The 18820-nt window shown below is 38.9% G+C and overlaps 1 pseudogene; it reads right to left on the bottom strand.

Moving 5' to 3' along the window:
• Positions 1-8709: 8709 nt before the first annotated feature.
• Positions 8710-18820, bottom strand: part of LOC106963418 (NACHT, LRR and PYD domains-containing protein 3-like) — a 14367-nt pseudogene continuing 4256 nt past the window's right edge.

Genomic DNA, 18820 nt, shown 5'->3' with positions numbered 1-18820 from the left:
AATAAGTTTAGAATAATAATTATAAGTTTGTGATTTTATTTCTTGCTTAATTTTTTATTTAATTAAAATACCACAAATTGTCCTTTTTTGATCTTAGCAGAATATAGTTAAAGATTTGCCATTTGTAATGTAAACACAGCTATTGATATAAAAATAGCCTTTTTTATAATTTCTGATGGATGAACAGACAGATTCTCTGGTACTTTGATGTAATGATTACAATTTAAATGTTAGATTAGGTGTTACACTGGTGAGTTCATTGTGACACCCCGGTTACCATAACATCAATAGCTCCTAATGTCTCTCCACTGCAGAAAGTGAGTTCCTTGCAGTGCAGCTTTCAAGGCAATGCAGGATGCATTTATACGACAACTGGTCACAGAATAACTGCATCTTGTTCTGGGTCTCCAAAAGACACCGAATGAAGTTGACTAGTGATATATTTTATGACCTAATGTTGATTTGGGTTTAAAAACCGAAACCAACATTAGATTAATAGCCAACAACCATCTCAGTCTTTTGGATGTTAACACTTTAATGGAGCGTCCATTTCCTTTAGTATTTGCTCATTTTGTATTTCACTCTCAGAGCTGCTCTGCTGTTGTTAGTTTTCCTTTTTGTTTTTTTCCAAGTAGCAACTGAAAGTGGATTTCTTTGGGGAAACTGACAACATCCTGCTCAGCTGGATGCTTAGGGAAAAACAAGGACATTGAAATCTAACTAAATCCCAAAACAACGTTTTACACAGAAACATAAAGACATAGCTCTAAATAATTAATATAGATAGTTTGTCTTTACACATCCTAATTTATCTGTTGTTTTAAAACCACTGCTGACTCTAAACTATTTTGAATATGGGATGTTTATTATTCACTTGAAACTGTCTCCGTTTGTGTTTAGATCATTTATAAATATGAGAGAAGTCATGCATGAGCAGCATGTTTGGAAAAGTGCTCATGTGTAAAATTGAGATCTGTTCGTTCCCAAACTGCTGTCAGACGAGTTAAGTGTTTCTGCTGTACTTGCGTTATATGCAAATTCAGTAGCCCATGTACATTGGTCATTTACACATTTTAACCTCAGTTAGTTTAATGCAGTGTTTATGGAAACAAGAAACTAATATTCTACTGCATCAAATCTTATGTAGTATGCAGTTGTAGTTTATGCAGTTTATGCATGAAAAGCTACATTAATAGAAAATTTGCATAATGTTTTACAAAATGCTTGAAATCAATTTAAGTTTGGAAAGAAATTAGACTCAGAAGGAATGTAAATGGATACAGAAATTTATGTGAACATTTTCACAGCCACCGTTGTTTCACTGTGGTCCGAATCAGTCGGTGAGTTTGTAGATTTGCAACATCTTGTGTTGGTTTGGTTACTTTTCCGACAGAGAGACCTCCAAACAAACCAAAAGCTGCCTTTACATTCTGCGTGAGAACATCCGGTCTGTTTGTTGGTCAGATTTGTTCGGGTCAGTACCAAATGTATAAACAGGAAACTGATGCTGAGAATTTAATTATGTCATTAGTATTTATCTGTACTATTTCAGGCAAAGTGATCTGAGAAGTATAAAAAATGATTCAGAGAAGATATCTTGAAGGATCCATGCGACTTTGTGCTTTACGGAAAAGATCTGCGGTCATTGTTTATTAAGGAACGATTGTTAATCAGATTTAATTCACAATTTAACAAGACAGTCAATAAGTCAATACAGTTTGTTTGTGTAGCTTATTCCCCTCCATGAATGAAGATGATGTTGATTTACTTTGGTTCTGTGTCTAATTCTATACTTCCATGATCTGAAACATTTTGGTGACAAACAGTTGAAGAAATCTATAGTACACAACCAGATTTCACAAAGAGAGCCCTGGATACACAGGCCTGCCTGATCTGAATATTGAGACGCTGCTCAGTTACTGATGTCTGAACTCACCACTCATTAAAGCGGCAGTATTATGTGTTTTTCAGGCACCTAGTGCCATTTTATAGCATAATGAAGTAACCATGTTAACTTCAGTTGTTATAAAAACGCTATTTATATAAAATATGACTCAAAAGAAATTTGACTTTGTAATTTAACTCCTTGAAATTGGAATTAAATTGCTCTTTAAAAATCCCTGCTCTTTCTGAAACCCCGCCTTCAGGAAGTTGTCACAACATGACTTCCTGAAGTCATGTTGCATGATTTGTTCAACCCTTTAAAGTGGACATATCATGCTTTTAAATTCTTCCTTTTCACATATAAATCATTCACTTGTGGTCTATATAAAGTAGAATTTCAACGCTTCGGTCTGAGCTCCTGGTTATTGTCGCTCCACAGACTCATTTAACTTTTTTCTGAGGGACATTTTAGAGCAACCCATTTTGTTGCAATTTTTTTTTTTTTTAAATGTCAATGTGACATTTCACGCCCCCTCACCTCCAGGTTGCAGAGCGTTTCATTCCATCCTGTTTGACCATTTTGTAGACTGATAGCAGCAATACAGTAATCTACCGGCAGAGAAACCTTTTATTCCTTTTAGTCCTTCAGTGTTCTGCCAGCGGACTTTTCCCACTGATGTGGCACATTCCTGAGAAAAATCTAATTTAACCAGATACCTCAAAGAGGTTCTAATCCTGGAAGCCTGGAGGGCGATGTGGGTTAACACACGCTACAAGCAAATATTTTGACTTGTCTGCTTGCAATTTCAGCATAACTGAACTTGGACTACAAAAGTTGCTGCAAGGAAAAAAAATGGTGGATTCAGAAAAATTATTAGATGGAAGTCATGACCTTTTTTGGCAGTTCCACTGCAAATGCGGTGACATCATAACCAAGAAAACGATATAGCAAAGAGAGAAAAATGAACAGACAGGAAAATTTAACCAAAAAAGAATGTAAAAGATATCTACGCAGCGCTGGGAAAGAGTGAATACATTTTATTTGCACACATTGACACTCAAAGCACACAAAAAATGTATTTAAGGGCTAAAAAAGTGTCTCTCACTCGAAACGTTTGGATCTATCCATGGATGGATCCATCCATGGATCCATGGATCCATCCATGGATGGATGGATCCATGGATGGATGGATGGATGATGGATCCATCCATCCATCCATCCATCCATCCATCCATCCATCCATCCATCCATCCATCCATCCATCCATCCATCCATCCATCCATCTGCTTTTGTGTTCAGTACAAGGTTGTTCCACCACAATGAATGATGTTAAAAATAACACTGCCTCAGTCCACCAGATAATTAGCCAATGATGCTCTTTGGATCCCAGTAAAGCCCACTGCACTGGAGGGCTGGCCAGCATATCAATCTTGTAAGTTAAACAGTGAAAACCGAGGGCTGTTAGTTATCACTTGCACTGAACAAGGACCTCTCTCTGGTGGCGGTTCACAGCCTGAGGCTGTTCTGAACTTATTGACCTTTGTCTAACTGGATCTATTGTCTTTTGTTTAGTTGGTATTCCAGTGACTGTGTGGCGCTGACTCACTTTTTCTGTCAATTTACTGCAACACCTACTGATAGTAGTTAATTTTCTCTCATTTGGCAAAAAAAAAAAAGAGGCTGCAATTAAACACTTTTTTCTCATATATTAACAAGGCAACAATACAAAAAATAGCTTGGACAGTTAATAAAGGAAAACACTAAATGATTTATTGGTGTTCGGATGGCTTACCCAAAGAGACAGATTAAACATGGGAATCACTCGTATTGACTTTGTGAAGAGGATCCTTTAAGAAGTTGAGTTCAGGAACTTTCTTCTTCTCGTTTCAATCGCCATCATGAGGGAAATCAGGGGCATCAGCAGGGCCAGCATGGCAACCCAGAGCAGAGCAGGAGACACAGACTGAGCCACAGCTCTGCTCCTCAGCAACCTGTTCACATCATTAGAAATGTGTTGGAATATTTCTCCAGAATGACTTTATCTGTGAGGGTACAATACGCAAAAATACTAAGTTTGTTGTGATTATCCCAGTTCAAACACTTTTTGTCAATACTGATGTGCACTAACTTATGAAGCTGTTTACTCACCAGCCTGCAACTCTCAGCTGTTGCCCACTGAGAGCAAGAGACAGACCGGGAATGTTAATCAGTCTGGGCTTTTGATCAGACCAGCAGCGCAAATTACTAGCTATTAAAAGTCGTTTTGCCCTTTAAACTGCTTTATAAATAAAATTGTGATCGTTAAATCTGGCATGCTGAGCTATATTTTGCAAAATGCTTCCACGTGTGCTGCCACAGTCTTGCTGACACATGACTTGCAGTCTTGTGGTCATTAGTCAATTGTAATTTTATTGTCTAATGGGAAATTACTTTGCAGCATATCCACACAAAGAAGCACATACTTTATATTAGAAAACAAAATCAGTCAGCATCAGCAGCAGTACAGGCAATAACTGGTAGCATTTTTTGTAAAATGTGACAATAACAGGAATAAAGGAGACTTAATGTCTCTTGATTGGGCTGTTGGAATAAAATAAAATTCCTGAAGAAAGAAGTTGAACATTTCTCAGAGGATGTTATGAACATAACATAACTGTTGTTTCCTTCTTCAGAACCCAACTGTGGAACAAGTCCAGAGGCTCAGCCTGAATCCCACCCAGCCACTTTAACCAGGTTACCAAGTCTGGTTTTAGTGACCAGAGACTGATTAGCATAACAATCAGTGATGCAAAACACAAAAACAGATCCATAAAACTTTTCAGATTAAACACTTAAAGCTCTCAATTTTCCTAAGAAGGGTGACTGTTGTTGGACCTTTTGTGTTGTAGCAGCAAAATGATACTTAACTACCCACCAGTTCAATGGCTGCATCAGTTTTTGCTGTCAGTGAAGGATGAAGAGGTGATTTTCTAAAGTCAATTACCATGTCATTGCCAACTTTGCATGATTTTGTAAAATATGATAATTTAATGCAAAGTTGGCATTTTTAATGGACTTTTAATGCAACTTTTAGAGCAACTTTGCATTAAAAGTGTCATTATTTACCGAATGACACTTCATGACAACAGTCATAAACATTCATAAAGACTTCTTCATGTTCATGACAGATGTTATGTCATGTTTATGACAGTGTCATGTCAGTCTTATGCACACCCCTTCAAACAAAGTGTCACCAAAAAGTCAAGACTCAACACAGAATGGTTGATTTAGAGGCAGTGTTTTGAACTACTGAAGTCCCACTTTGATAAAAATATAATCACAAGAAAGAAATAAATTACTCTCGGTAGAAACAGATCAGAGTGTTAAACCTCTCTTCCTTTATAGCAGTCATGCATCATCGACACGGCAATGAGGAGTTGCATTTTAAGTGATCTGACAGCTAAAGATACGGCTGAGATTTGTGAAGGGAGAAAAGTTTAAAGGGGTCGAATTGGACTGACTTATGTTGCAGACAGAAACATTCAGTCATGATGAAATTCTGCTTAAAGCTTTGAAATATTTCTAGTGTTTTTAATAGGTTGTGCCTCAGAGGGACGCAGTGTGATAGTCCCAGTAATCAAAGAGATCTGATAGCAATAAAAGTCAAACGTAATGGCTAAACAAGGACAGGTTGCTGTGAGAAAAGGTGGAACTGCAGTCTGCAAAAGCTGGGGACACACTGCATAATATTTTGCCAAATTTAACAGCCGTTTGACAGCCAGGAGCACACTATTTTAGTCTGCAGTAGCTGCAGACAGATAGCAAGGTGAGCTGGCACAAACATCTGGTGGTGTGTGTGAAGATGTGAAGGGAACTGGCCCAATCTCATTTGCATTCAAACAAACAATGACATTCTTTGACAAACCCGTCTGGAGTCAGAGTGATCTGATTACTGACCAAACTGCAAACAGCTAATGGACAAAAAGAAGCTTCTTTCTTGAAAACTTTATGTGTAACTGTAAATCTTTCTAAACACAAAACACCACTGGGCACAACTTAAACTGTCACCTAAATAATTACAATCACAAAAATACATATAGAGTAAGCAATTTTCTTGCAAAAAAAGGAAATCCTTTCAACTTGAAGGTAGGACATACAAAATGATGAGTTCATGGTCAAAGTGTTCAGATTAAAATAAATCCATGCCATCAGCCTTTCAGCACCATGCCTGACTCTTTCTATGAAGCGTTTTACATCAATTGTGACCGTATGATTTGAAACAATCATTAAAGAAAAAAAATAGAGCTGCTTGTGGCTTCTCCCAGTGCTAACTAGAAATCAGAGCCAGGAGGCAGGCCCGCCTCCTGGCTCTGATTGGTTGTTTTTGGTCAGGAGTGGTGCATTTATTCAGATGACAATAGCAGCTCTCTACAAGTTCTTAAGTGTATTTCCAGGTGGTGTGTGAGGTGGAGCCATCAGTGTGCACTTCATGTTGAAGAGAAGCACCTGTTGCTTATTAAATACCATCAAGCCTGATCTTAAAAGACTGGTAACTCTAGCAAAACCTCACTATCTCTTCAGTTCGTTACACTGAACACGCAAGTTTAAGTGAAGTCTATGGGTTCTTATCAAGTTTGAAATATCAACTAATTTTTATGTCTCATCTCAAGAAGCTTGTGCCACCTCAAGTTTCAAAGCAGATTAGAGAACTGTCCGCTACAGGCTTTTAGCTCTTTTCCACTAGCGCCTTCTCAGTTCGGCTCAGTGTGGTTCTGTGTTTAAAAGGGTTTCCCACTAGTACCAGCTTCGTAATACTAGCCCCTACTTTAAGATCTGCTTCGCTGGTGTCCCAAGTGTGTAGAGTCTGGCTAAAAACACATCAGAAGACTGTTGATCATTGATTAGCTCCCTCACAACAATCCAACCATTCATACAAACACAACAGCAGCTGAGTGTATTTGGAATTAAGGACAACAGTAGTCTGAGAGGAATGTTCACCGTAGCTTCCATGTCCTTCATTTTTGTGTTTCTCATGTACAGACTCCGTCATGCTAGTTTTTAGGCTTTAAGCCAGGGGTGCCCAAAGTCGTTCCTTGAGGGCCAGCATCCTGCATGTTTTAGTTCTCTCCCTGGTGGTAGAAACAACCTTTTCAGCTTGTCAATGTTCTTCTTAGGCCTCTAATGAGCCATCACTGGACCCAGGTGCGTTAAACCAGGGAGACAACTAACATATGCAGGATGCCGGCCCTTGAAGACCAACTTTGGGCCCCACTGCTTTAAGCCTTCAGTCGTCTGTCTGTCTTCATCCTGAGCTTATACTTGGGTTCAGTATCTCATCCTTCACACAAGTGAACTTTTTCTTTGTACCATGATCACAGAAGTAGAAATTAATCTTTCTAAACAAATGCCAAAAACTCTTTACTCAACTGAATTAAAAATAAAGAGACTTGATAAAGGTAGGGAAATTTATTCATTATTTAAAGCTTTTTTTTTTTTTGATTTCTTTAATGGTTTTAATAGGTGTGACTTGGAAAGAAAAGTGCAGAGCTGATTAAATGACCTAACACAGTATGAAGAGAGATTTCCAACAACAGACTCACAGACTCAAGCTAATTGGCTCATTACCTAACATGTTACCCCGGCCTTTGCACTATAGTAATGTTACTTTTACCTTTTGAAAGAAGTGTTTTGATTGTAAAGCATAAGTTCAGACAAAGTCCTCAAAGGTCACCATGCTACAATGAGCTCAGTACAGAGAAAACAATGTGCTAATACAAGACGAGATAATAACTGAGGGAACTGCAGAACTATAATAACCAGTTTGTGGGAGATGTAGGGAGTTCAACAAAGGTCGAATGCAGCATGCTAACTGAGTGGGAGACTGAAGTGGAGAAACAACAATATTACACTCTGCCCAGAGTTGTGCAAAGTAATGCTAGAGTTGGAATTACAGAGGACCAAAGTTGTTGGAATCATAAACAACTTCACTATCAGATAAATACATTTCAGTTTTTCACCTTCCCGAGGTTCATTCAATGCAATAAACACGTTAGTTCTACTAATAAAGTTGTTTTTAGCACTTCAAGTGTTATCTTACGATTTCTGACCATTTCCATGCACCTTGGAATTCTGGGAATTTATGCTAGAAACATTTTGGATTTAAGTTTATTTAACATGAGACTTAGTCTCTTTACTAACTGCATAAGGTATGTGTAGCCCAGACTAAATCCATACGTTGGATCACATAAGAGAAAACATATTCATTACACTGGGTTTATTTATAAAATAAACTCATTCAAAACAATATCTGTATGTTTCTTGTCTCATCTTTACAGAAGTGGAGTGGACATAAGGAAGAGTCATGAAGCGCCTGTTTGACGCATCAAAGCATCAAATTGGTGCGTTACATATGTCACAGGCAAACGTTATTGGTCATTGTTACGGCCAGTGGCCTTTTCTGTGTTTGTTTGCTGCTGTAAACTTGCTTTGTTAGTTTTTTACCAGCTCTGATAGCTTTGTTAGCTTTGTTCCCTTGTGTAACCTGTCTTGTCCCTGTGGGGAACCTTTGTCTCTCTGTTAGAGATTTGTAGTTTGTTTTTGTTTATCCTGGACTTGAAGTCCATTTTTGTTTGGTTAAGATTTTTGGTTTACTACTCTGATTGTTCTGTGGATTTTGTTTTATTTAGCACATTTTGTTGTAAGTCCTTACATTTTGATTATTAATTTTTACCTTTTATTTTTGTCAGAAACCCAAACAATAAATGTTTAAATTGTTAAACCTTAACATCTAGGTTTTCTTTAATGTTACTTCCCTTTCCCCTGGCCGAGCCGGGTCGTAACAGTCATGCATCCCAGCTGGACTCGTTCTGGTAAATGGTAGATCCCTTACAAACAAGACCTTTATGCTAAATGTCTTCACCTCAAGACACCCGGATTTACTACTTTTAAGAGAAACTTGGCTTAAATTGGGTGACTTAAGCCTCTTCTGGTTATTACCAGTTTAATTCATTAACAGAGTGGGGTAGAAGGTTAAAGACGTTTTAATTGCCAGCAACTATAGTTGACCTACTGGCTCCCATCCTTTGTGAGCTTGTCTTCAGGCAACCTAAGAACAGCCAGTTTTCAGATTTCCTGAGAGAAAATGATGTGGAGGTCTGACGCCGTCTTCATTAGGTGGGATGTGTCCCAGTGGATGTTTGCAGAGTCTGAACTTGAGTAGCTTTTGTGGCAATGATGCAATGATGGCGTTCAACACAGAATGCTAGCGTGAGAGTCCAGGCCCTCTGGACGAAGCAAAGTGTAGGACAAGGGACTGGTTTTTACCAGGCTAGACTAAATAACGTGTTTGATTGAGACGCATGTAGAGACTGAACTATCTGTTCAACAGTAAGATAGTTTCTCTGACAGAAGGAGACTCTTTAGATTCGAGACAGAAACACTGAGGAACCAGAATGAATCCAGAATCCTGGATAAAGAGGTTCAGTGAATGTGGTGTGGAAGGTGTGAAGGTGGATCAGTGAGTCAGAGAAGACTGTGTAGAATGACAGACTACCAGCAGGACAGTCCACATACACTGCCACTCTGTTAGAGACAACGGAGGAGGAGATAACTGTTTCTGTGAGTTTGTGCCAGACAGCGTAACCTCCAACATCAGAGCATCTCAAACTCCAGGACCAGTCATTCCATCCAAACAAAGTGCCATCTTTAAATCCTTTCCTTTTGATTCTTCTGTAGCTCACTGATATAAAAACTGTTCCTCTCCACTCAATCTCCCAGTAACAGTGACCAGTGAGACCATTACTACACAGCAGCTGAGGCCAGTCATCAAATCTGTCTGGATGATCAGGATATGACTGAAGCTCCTCTTCACGTGTCACCTTCCTGTTGTCTTCAGACAGTTTGAGCTCTCTGTGCGCTGTGTTTATGTCGATGATGAGTTGACAGGAATCTGATGGGGAGAACAAACACAATCCAGCTGCAGCTTTTCATCATTTTCCAACACCTTAATGATGACTCCTGAATGACAGTTTGAATATGGTTGAATGTGAGCTGCTTTGTTGCCATGAATCAAATGAAAAACACACTTACACATCCTCAGACCTGGTTTCAACCATCGGACTCCAGCAGGCTCCCTGAAAGGAGGAGGAAGGTCAGAGCATAAGTTCCTTTCAGCAAATAATCATGGACATTATGATAATTCAATTCAATTTACTTTATTAGGTCCCCAAGGAGAAGTTCATTTACAAGTTGTGATGGCTGCCATCACATTCACACAAGCCTTTACACAACAATTAATAAAATGAAGTATCAGAAGATCCATCCGGAAAGCATGTTAAAAAAATAAAATAAATACATATTTGGATATTAAACTGAGAGTATATGTGGAGCATGAGTGGAATCTACAGAGACATTTTTGGCTGTGGATACTGAGCTGGACTTTAATAGGTCCGGAATGTCATTCAGTTGTATCCCTACAACTTCTCTGCATTTTTTGGTAACGCCCCATTAAGCGCTAACAGTTTTTTAAATTCTACAAACCAAACCAGTGAAGAAAAGGGAAAGTGAGGACAGATTTAGTAAAACACTTTAATAAAAATGCAATCGACATTCAAGCTCCAGAACTTTGGAGGAAATGCATCCTGTGGTGGGCTTTGCTGCAGATTCAGAATTCTTATCATATATAATTTTGATGTTTTTATCTTTACTTTTTATCTATTTATTAATTTCTTTTAAATTGTGTTTTAACTAAAACTCTGAGGTGTGAGAATCCTTGTTAAATGGTGTTTTGACTAAAAATCTGTAAATTCCGTCCTGTCAGGCGACGGGGCCAGGATAATACCCGTGTTAAACGGACAGCAGAGTCCGGCGACGACAGGCACTTAAATTCCATAACAAAAGTATGTTTTTATCTTTTTTATTTTTTTAATCTTTTTCTTTTTTTTCTCTTTCTCTTTCTTACTATTTATTCAATGTCACATGCTGTTAGGGTTAGGGTTAGGGTTTTTTCATTAATTATGTAAAGCACCTTGAAATGCCTTGCTGCTGAAATGTGCTATACAAATAAAATTTGATTGATTGATTGATTTGATTGATAATATAATTGATAAACCATATGATAACCATTGAGCTTGGTCACACCCTTAACCCTCACCCCTGGAATACACAATGGAAAAATGACACGTGAACGTTCAAGGGGTTAAAAATAAGACGGTGAAGAAATGAAGTAACTGCTGTCTGTTCCAACTGAGAAACTAACAGCTCATAAGATTTACCAGAAAATCCAAAACTTAGCATTTAAATTATTTTAAATTTATGGAACAGATAATATCTTTCCTCCATGAAACCCAGAAGAAAGATTTTGATGAATCCTCACCTGAATATCTCCAGAGAACAGTTTGAACCTGACAACTTCTCCTCAGAATCTTGTAGGTTGTTGTTCCGCAGGTCGATCTCTCTCAGACAGCATGACGGGGAGCACAGAACGGATGACAGAACTTCACAAGTTCTCCCTGAGAGCTTACATGATCCAAGTCTGAAAGGCAAACCAGTCAAAAGAAGAACAGAAATGTAATTTGTACATTTAACTCTGTCTCAATCCATGAGTGGTCAGGCTGATTGAAGTTTGGAGTTTTGTATGTCCCTTTCGGATCCAACACTGGTTACTGATGTGAAACACCAGAGGACCTTGTGAGGTCCTTAGTTTATCAAACCCGACTGCCAACGAACTGACTGACTGCTATCCACCATTGACTTCACCAATTTGCACACTTCAAATTGTAAATTTTGATTTTTAACCTCGCCCTGCGACAGACTGGTGACCTGTCCAGGGTGACCCTGCCTCTCGCCCGGAACATTAGCTGGAGATAGGCACCAGCAACCCTCCCGACCCCACTAAGGGACAAGGGTATAAAGAAAATGGATGGATGGATGGATGTATTTTAACCTCAGGTTCTGATAAACACGGTTTTTAAGGAAGGAAAACACTGAGTATTTTCCTACTTTCTTCAAAGTTATAAATTGACATACACTAGTAAAATTACTGTCCCTAGACACAGATTTGCAAAAGCCTTGATGATGATGATGATGTCATGGCTTTGCGAACTTCTGACAGGCTAACTGTCTACATCTGACTTGAATGGCAATATTAGCAAACTAGCCATCATGTTTTGTATGAGCTCTCCTAACAATGCTCGCAGGTCTGCATCAGAGGGCGCCACGGAGTAGTGATGGGCAAATGAAGCCTCATGAAGCAATGAATCTTTCCAGCTCTTTGCTTTGCAAAAAGGTTCGTTACTCGATGCTTCATTCATTGCTCTATAGTGACATCTGCTGGTGAAACTGTAACAGTCTTGTCACTCAGTTGGATCATACTTCCAAAGATTACTAAATGCAATATTATCACAAAGTTTTCATCAAACACATGTTTAGTAAGAGGATAATCAATGAAACCATATTTAATTGTCATATGTTTTAATTATTACAATGATTTGTAGCCAATAATCTAATCCTGGTTTATGTTGAACGTTAGTGGTTGTGTTGGGTTTTCTTTTATGTCATAGATGGATTTGACAATAAAGACAATTGATGTTTAAATGTCTTGAGAGTGCAATGTCTGTTGGGGCGTTCACTTTTTCTTGGATTTCTAATTGGCTCTGATCCCTCATATTTGGCTACATGTTGAATTTTAGTTCTGCAACAAGTTTAAATCTGTTTCTGCTGTGCAAGACTGATATATCTTTGCTAATCAGACTACAAATAATAGTGGAAATTTGCAGAAGGTGAGAAATTGGGAGGTGGAGGGTTAATTATTGAAGAATTTTATTGTGAGGATAATCTCAAAGTATTCCCAGATGTCAGAGATTTTACTCTTGTTGGCTCCATTTAAGACAATCAATCAAATTTATTTGTGTAGAATATTTCAGCAACAATGCAGTTCAAAGAGATTTACATCATAAAATCACAATATAGTTATTAAAAAACAACATAATCTACAATTGAGAAAACCAGTAACAAACATTTTGATTGCCATCATCAATACACATCAACTATGTTGGTCAATGTTCATTTTATTTGGCCACTGAAGACAAATATCCTCTGATGCACTACCAAATGGACAACAACCCATGACACAGCAAGGCTCATCGCGCTTTTATTTTGAAAACTGACATGCAAAATGAAGCAGTCACGTGACCCATGCAATGTGAGGCCTCGTTTGTTGCCAGTCACATGGTTTTCAGCAAGACGACACAAGCCTCGAAGCGGGGCTTCATCGGCCATGCCCCCTTTTTACTCGGTACAAGCATCGAAGCCTGGATTCAGATGGTCCATCACTACCACGGAGACCGGCTGCAGGGCTGTAGGCCTCTGCGCACCTACAATTCATCAGGCTAATCCAGTCATTTGACACTTGAGTGCTATCCACTGTGGTTTTTCATGGTGCTTGTCTGGTCTCAAGTTCATGGTTCTTCCTGGATTCACTGCCAGATCAAAACCTGTGAGAAACCCTGCTTCTCAGTGCCCTGACTGATAGCCTAACGCTCCTTCCCCCTCTATACTGCCTGTATGGATGAGGAAATTGCTTACATCTTCATTGTAAGCAATTTATTTACTCCTGGTTCCCCATGTCGCCTTTCATCCCCGGATAACCACCATTGCACATGTCCTATTTTTGTAAAGAAACTTAATTTTACTGATTTCATTTCTCCTGAGTGGGCCCAAAACCTAAACAAAACTATGACAAGTGGCATCTGTGAATGTATCTTAACACCTCTTAACCAGACAGTTTCCTTTTGTGGCATCTTTAAAAAAAAAAAAAAGATTAAATGATGTGAATTCTGAACCTTCATCAATCAAGATGGTTATGGCCAACCAACCAGACATTGAGATCATAGACAAGTAGCAGAAGACTACTGTTGTGATCCATGTGGTCATCCCAAATGATGGAAACATCAAGAAAAATGTACACCAGAAAGTGGAGAAATACCAAGGACTCAGGGAAAAACTAGAATGAGAATGGCAGGTGTAGTGCCCGTAATAATCGGAGCACTCAGGCCAGTGACTCCAATGGTTACCTGGAGAAACATCTGATATCCAGTCCAGAACAGCTCAGTTCAAGGAACAGCTAAGATTCTAAGAAGAAATCTCAAGGGCTCCGGTGGAGAACCCGACTAATAGAAGAAGTGCCACCCACACCCTAACCCCAATTCACACTTTAATCCTAAACCTAACCAAGAAACAACACCTCTTCCTGTGTCGCCTCTTACATAAGGATCTAGGTCCTTATGTAGTATTAAAAAAATGATGCTTACATTGTAGCAGAAGGAATGAAACAGACCTGAGAATTTCCAGTTTGCAGTGTGGACTTTTCAGTCCAGAAGACAGCAGCTTCCACTCCTGAATCCTGCAAGTTGTTGTTACTCAGGTCCATTAATGTCAGGTTAGAGGACAGAGAGCTGAGAACTGAGGCCAGAGCTACACAGCTTCTCTCTGAGAGGTTGCAGTCCTTCAATCTGAAGAGACAGAGATCAAAACTACTGAGAAAAATGAGATGGCATGAAGCAAAAGCAAAAACAGTATGTACCAATACTGAGAAAAACTTTAATAAGAATGAGTCAAACTTAAGAGCAGAGGAATGCATGTCAAAACCCTAAAACTGAACAAAATAGGATTTCATCAAATCTTTTCATGTGGAAAAATGGAATTTTGAATGATGATTTAATCGGTAAAGATTGAGCTGCAAATGGGCTTTTTTGTGAATATCCCCACAGATGTTTGCAAACAGTGGGACACTAAATGATGGATTTACATAATAATACAGACAGAACCAAATGACATGATGTGAATAGTTACTTATCTTGCAAACACTCTTTCATGAATAGTGAAATAAAAATGATAGAAACAGAAGGGAAGTAATTATTAAAGGACAGAACAAACAGTAAAATTAAATGAATACAAATTCTACTGTTTTTGGATAACAAATACATTTTCTGATGCAGGACATTTGCTCTTCATTACATAATTCCCGTAGCCATGTGACAATGTAGGGCAACAGTGGTTCAAAGCCAAGAGTAGCTGTGGCTGTACTGTAGTTTACTACTGTTAATGTGTGCATGGATGACTGAATGTTGTGTAAATGCTATGCAAGTACAGGACATTTACCAATGTAAGTCTACTTAACTTTTGAAGTTCTTTCGGAATCAAAATGGTTTATTTAGTTTTAATTTCTTTAATTTTTTTTTTAAAACTGATAGAAATCAGAGATTGCTCACACAACTTTTGTTCCACTTTTATGAGGGGAAACATTTTGGTACCAGATTAGAAATGTCAGACACATCTGATTTTTAAACGGTCTTTAGTACAACAACGTAAAGTTTAACGATCCCCCTAAATCAACCTTTTTTTGCGGATAAACTGTCTAAATTTTGACATTTTAGTGTAATATTGTTTAGTTCCACATAAAACAGACTCAGTGCTGGCCTTAGGATGAATGGTATCTGTAGCAGTTGAATTCTCCTATTTTTTTAAAAATGGTACGTATTTATGTCACACAAACGTTCGAGTGTAAAAGCATCTCACTCAGACACATGGCCATGCTTAGTGCAAGTCAGAAATCAGAATAACAATGTGGACACAGAGTGGAATGGGTCTCCTCTGCTCTGACTATTGTGACGATCCTTGAAGGACGGACGACTGTCGGACTGACTGCAGTGCTGAAGGCAGCTCTTAATGTTCACTCAGGCCACAGCAGAGCAAACTTTTTAAGGTTATGATTTTTCAGGGGTGTTTCTTACACTTTAACAACATTTACAACTTTGTTATTGAAAACATTCTGAGAAAAGTGTTTTTAACACAAATGTTAAAAACATTAACATTTATGTTTTCTAAAATATCTTTAGTCGTTGCCCAGAATCACTGGGTTAATGGTCACTCTTTCCTGGTTTTAGCTCCTGATCAAAAGCCAGTACTTACTGAACTTTGTTTGAAACTTTGACCACTGGTATCAGTCTGAGAAGAGCCTCCTCTGAAGCACTGTATTTCTTTAGGTCAAACTCCTCCAGATCTTCTCCAGATGACAGTAAGATGAAGCCCAGAGCAGACCACTGAGCCGGAGTCAGTTCATTTGTGGAGAAACGTCCTGAACTCAAAGACTGCTGGATCTCCTCCACTAGAGAATGATCATTCAGTTCATTCAGACAGTGGAACAGGTTGATGCTTTTGTCTGGAGACACATTCTCACTGATCTTCTTCTTGATGTACTGAACTGTCTCCTGATTGGTCTGTGAGCTACTTCCTGTCTTTGGAAGGTGACCTTGTAAGAGAGTTTGATTGTTCTCCAGTGAAAGACCCAGGAGGAAGCGGAGGAAAAGGTCAAGGTGTCCATTTAGACTCTTTAAGGCCTGGTCAACAGCTCTCTGATGGAGCCTTGTTAGATTTAACTTAAAAAACTTAAAAAAAATACAATTAACAAAATTTTTAAAATTGGATGGTTGGTCTTCCATTAAGTTAATTCTTGAGTTAATGAAGGTGAAATGGACATGAAGAGCAGCCAGAAACTCCTGAATACTCAGATGGATGAAGCAGAACAGCTTGTCCTGGTACAGCCCTCTCTCCTCTCTAAACATCTGTGTGAACACTCCTGAGTACACTGAGGCTGCTCTGATATCGATGCCACACTCTGTCAGGTCTGATTCATAGAAGATCAGGTTTCCTTTCTGCAGCTGATCAAAAGCCAGTTTTCCCAGAGACTCAATCATCTTCCTGCTCTCTGGACTCCAGTGTGGATCTGTTTCAGCTCCTCCATCATACTTGACCTTCTTCACTTTGGTCTGAACCACCAGGAAGTGGATGTACATCTCAGTCAGGGTTCTGGGCAGCTCTCCTCCCTCTCTGGTCTCCAACACATCCTCCAGAACTGTAGCAGTGATCCAGCAGAAGACTGGGATGTGGCACATGATGTGGAGGCTTCGTGACGTCTTCATGTGGGAGAGAACCCTACTGACCTGCTCCTCATCGCTGAATCTCTTCTTGAAATACTCCTCCTTCTGGGGGTCATTGAACCCTCTGACCTCTGTCACCATGCCAACACACTGAGGAGGGATCTGATTGGCTGCTGCAGGTCGTGTGGTTATCCAGAGGAGAGCAGAGGGAAGCAGTTTCCCCCTGATGAGGTTTGTCAGCAGAACATCCACTGAGCTGGACTCTGTAGCATCAGTCAGGATCTCCTTGTTGTGGAAGTCCAGTGGAAGTCGACTCTCATCCAGGCCATCAAAGATGAACAGAACCTGTAAATTTTCAAAGCTGCAGATTTCTTTGGTTTCAGTAAAGAAGTGATGAACAAGTTCCACCAAGCTAAACTTTTTCTCTTTCAGCACATTCAGCTCTCTGAAAGTGAATGGAAATACGAGCTGGATGTTCTGGTGGGCTTTGTCTTCAGCCCAGTCCAGAGTGAACTTCTGTGTTAAAACCGTTTTCCTGATGCCAGCCACTCCTTTTGTCATCACTGTTTGGATTGGTTGATCTCTTAAATGTGGGATTTTAAAGATGTCTTCTTGTCTGATTGTTGTTTCTGGCCTATGAGGTTTCCTGGATGCTGTTTCAATCTGTCTGACCTCATGTTCATCATTGACCTCTCCAGTCCCTCCATCCGTTATGTAGAGCTCTGTGTAGATCTGGTTCAGAAGGGTTGGACTTCCTGCTTTAGCAATCCCCTCAAACACACACTCGAACCTCTTCTTCAAGGAGGATTTAAGTTCAAGTTGGCACTTCTCCACAGCCTCTGGAAGTCAAAACAAAAAGAAAAGGGTCTGATCTGTTGTGGTTTCTTGATTATAGTCAATGTAATCCATTTTTCAAATTACAAACATTATATGTTACATTAAATGTAGAACTGTTACAAATCCAACAGAATAGTTTTCATATTGACACATATTCAATTTGAATGTTTTAATTAATTACTTATCTGTAATTTGTCAATTGTCTTAAATATGATCTATAGCAGTTTCCTGGACTAGAACCACTCGTCTAAAGACTTCATAAGACTTTGCAATAACATATTTAATATTTTCTCAAACTAAACATACTAGTTTTCTGCATAAAATTTGGTAGAGCACTGGACTGGGTCAATAGTACTTCAAAGGGGCTAATATGGAATACAGAGTCTCAATTGTTCATATAAACTCTCTTCAGTAGTTCACCAAATATTTGCATTTTTCACTTTTAGTGAAAATTTGCATCCAAACTTTTAGTTTTTGCCTTTTCCAAAGTTTAATCCCCAATGTGAATTAAAAAACACACACACTGATTTGTCCCAATAACTACACACACGCACACAAATGTGTATACTTGTGTGTATACATAAACAAGAGCCTTTTTCAGCCGCCTCATGAGAAAACTATTAAATGAAGAGCCACCATTACGGAGTTATGTGAACTTACCTTCTGTGCAGGATGAAGCAGAACGTAAACGCAGGTGAGAACACAGGTATGAGTCAAGTGCTGTGAGGTGATGGATTGTCTTCCTGCAGGCTTGATCCCCTTTTTTAATCACAGTCTTGAATAAATCACTTGCTTTATTGGCTCTGGTTGAGTTCTTCTCAAGTATGGACTCTTTCTCCAACTCATTCAGGACACTATCTGCCACAAGAGCTTCAAGCAGTTGGGTGATGTTTTCTGTTGATACTCTTTTAACCAATTCCCACTGAATTCTGGTAAGCTCACTCACTGCAAAAAGGAAAAGAGATATAACTAAGACATAAAATACCGAGATATCCTATACATTTTAATCAATTCAGAAATACTGTATTAATCCCAAAGAGGGATCAAATGCTATTGTAGCTCATTTAATTAAATAGTTCCGGTGTCGGCTGCCACAGCTTGCTGGTACAGCTCCTGTGGCAGATTGAATATTGGATATGAATACGTTTATTTCAAACAAACAAAAAAACAAGAAAAAAAAAAA

This window comes from Poecilia latipinna, unplaced genomic scaffold (genome assembly GCF_001443285.1).
Source record: "Poecilia latipinna isolate Pla-1442-1.1 unplaced genomic scaffold, P_latipinna-1.0 Scaffold1532, whole genome shotgun sequence".
Classification (NCBI taxonomy): domain Eukaryota; kingdom Metazoa; phylum Chordata; class Actinopteri; order Cyprinodontiformes; family Poeciliidae; genus Poecilia; species Poecilia latipinna.
The sequence above is the reverse complement of the archived record's forward strand: the minus strand, read 5'-3'. Positions and strand labels throughout refer to the sequence as shown.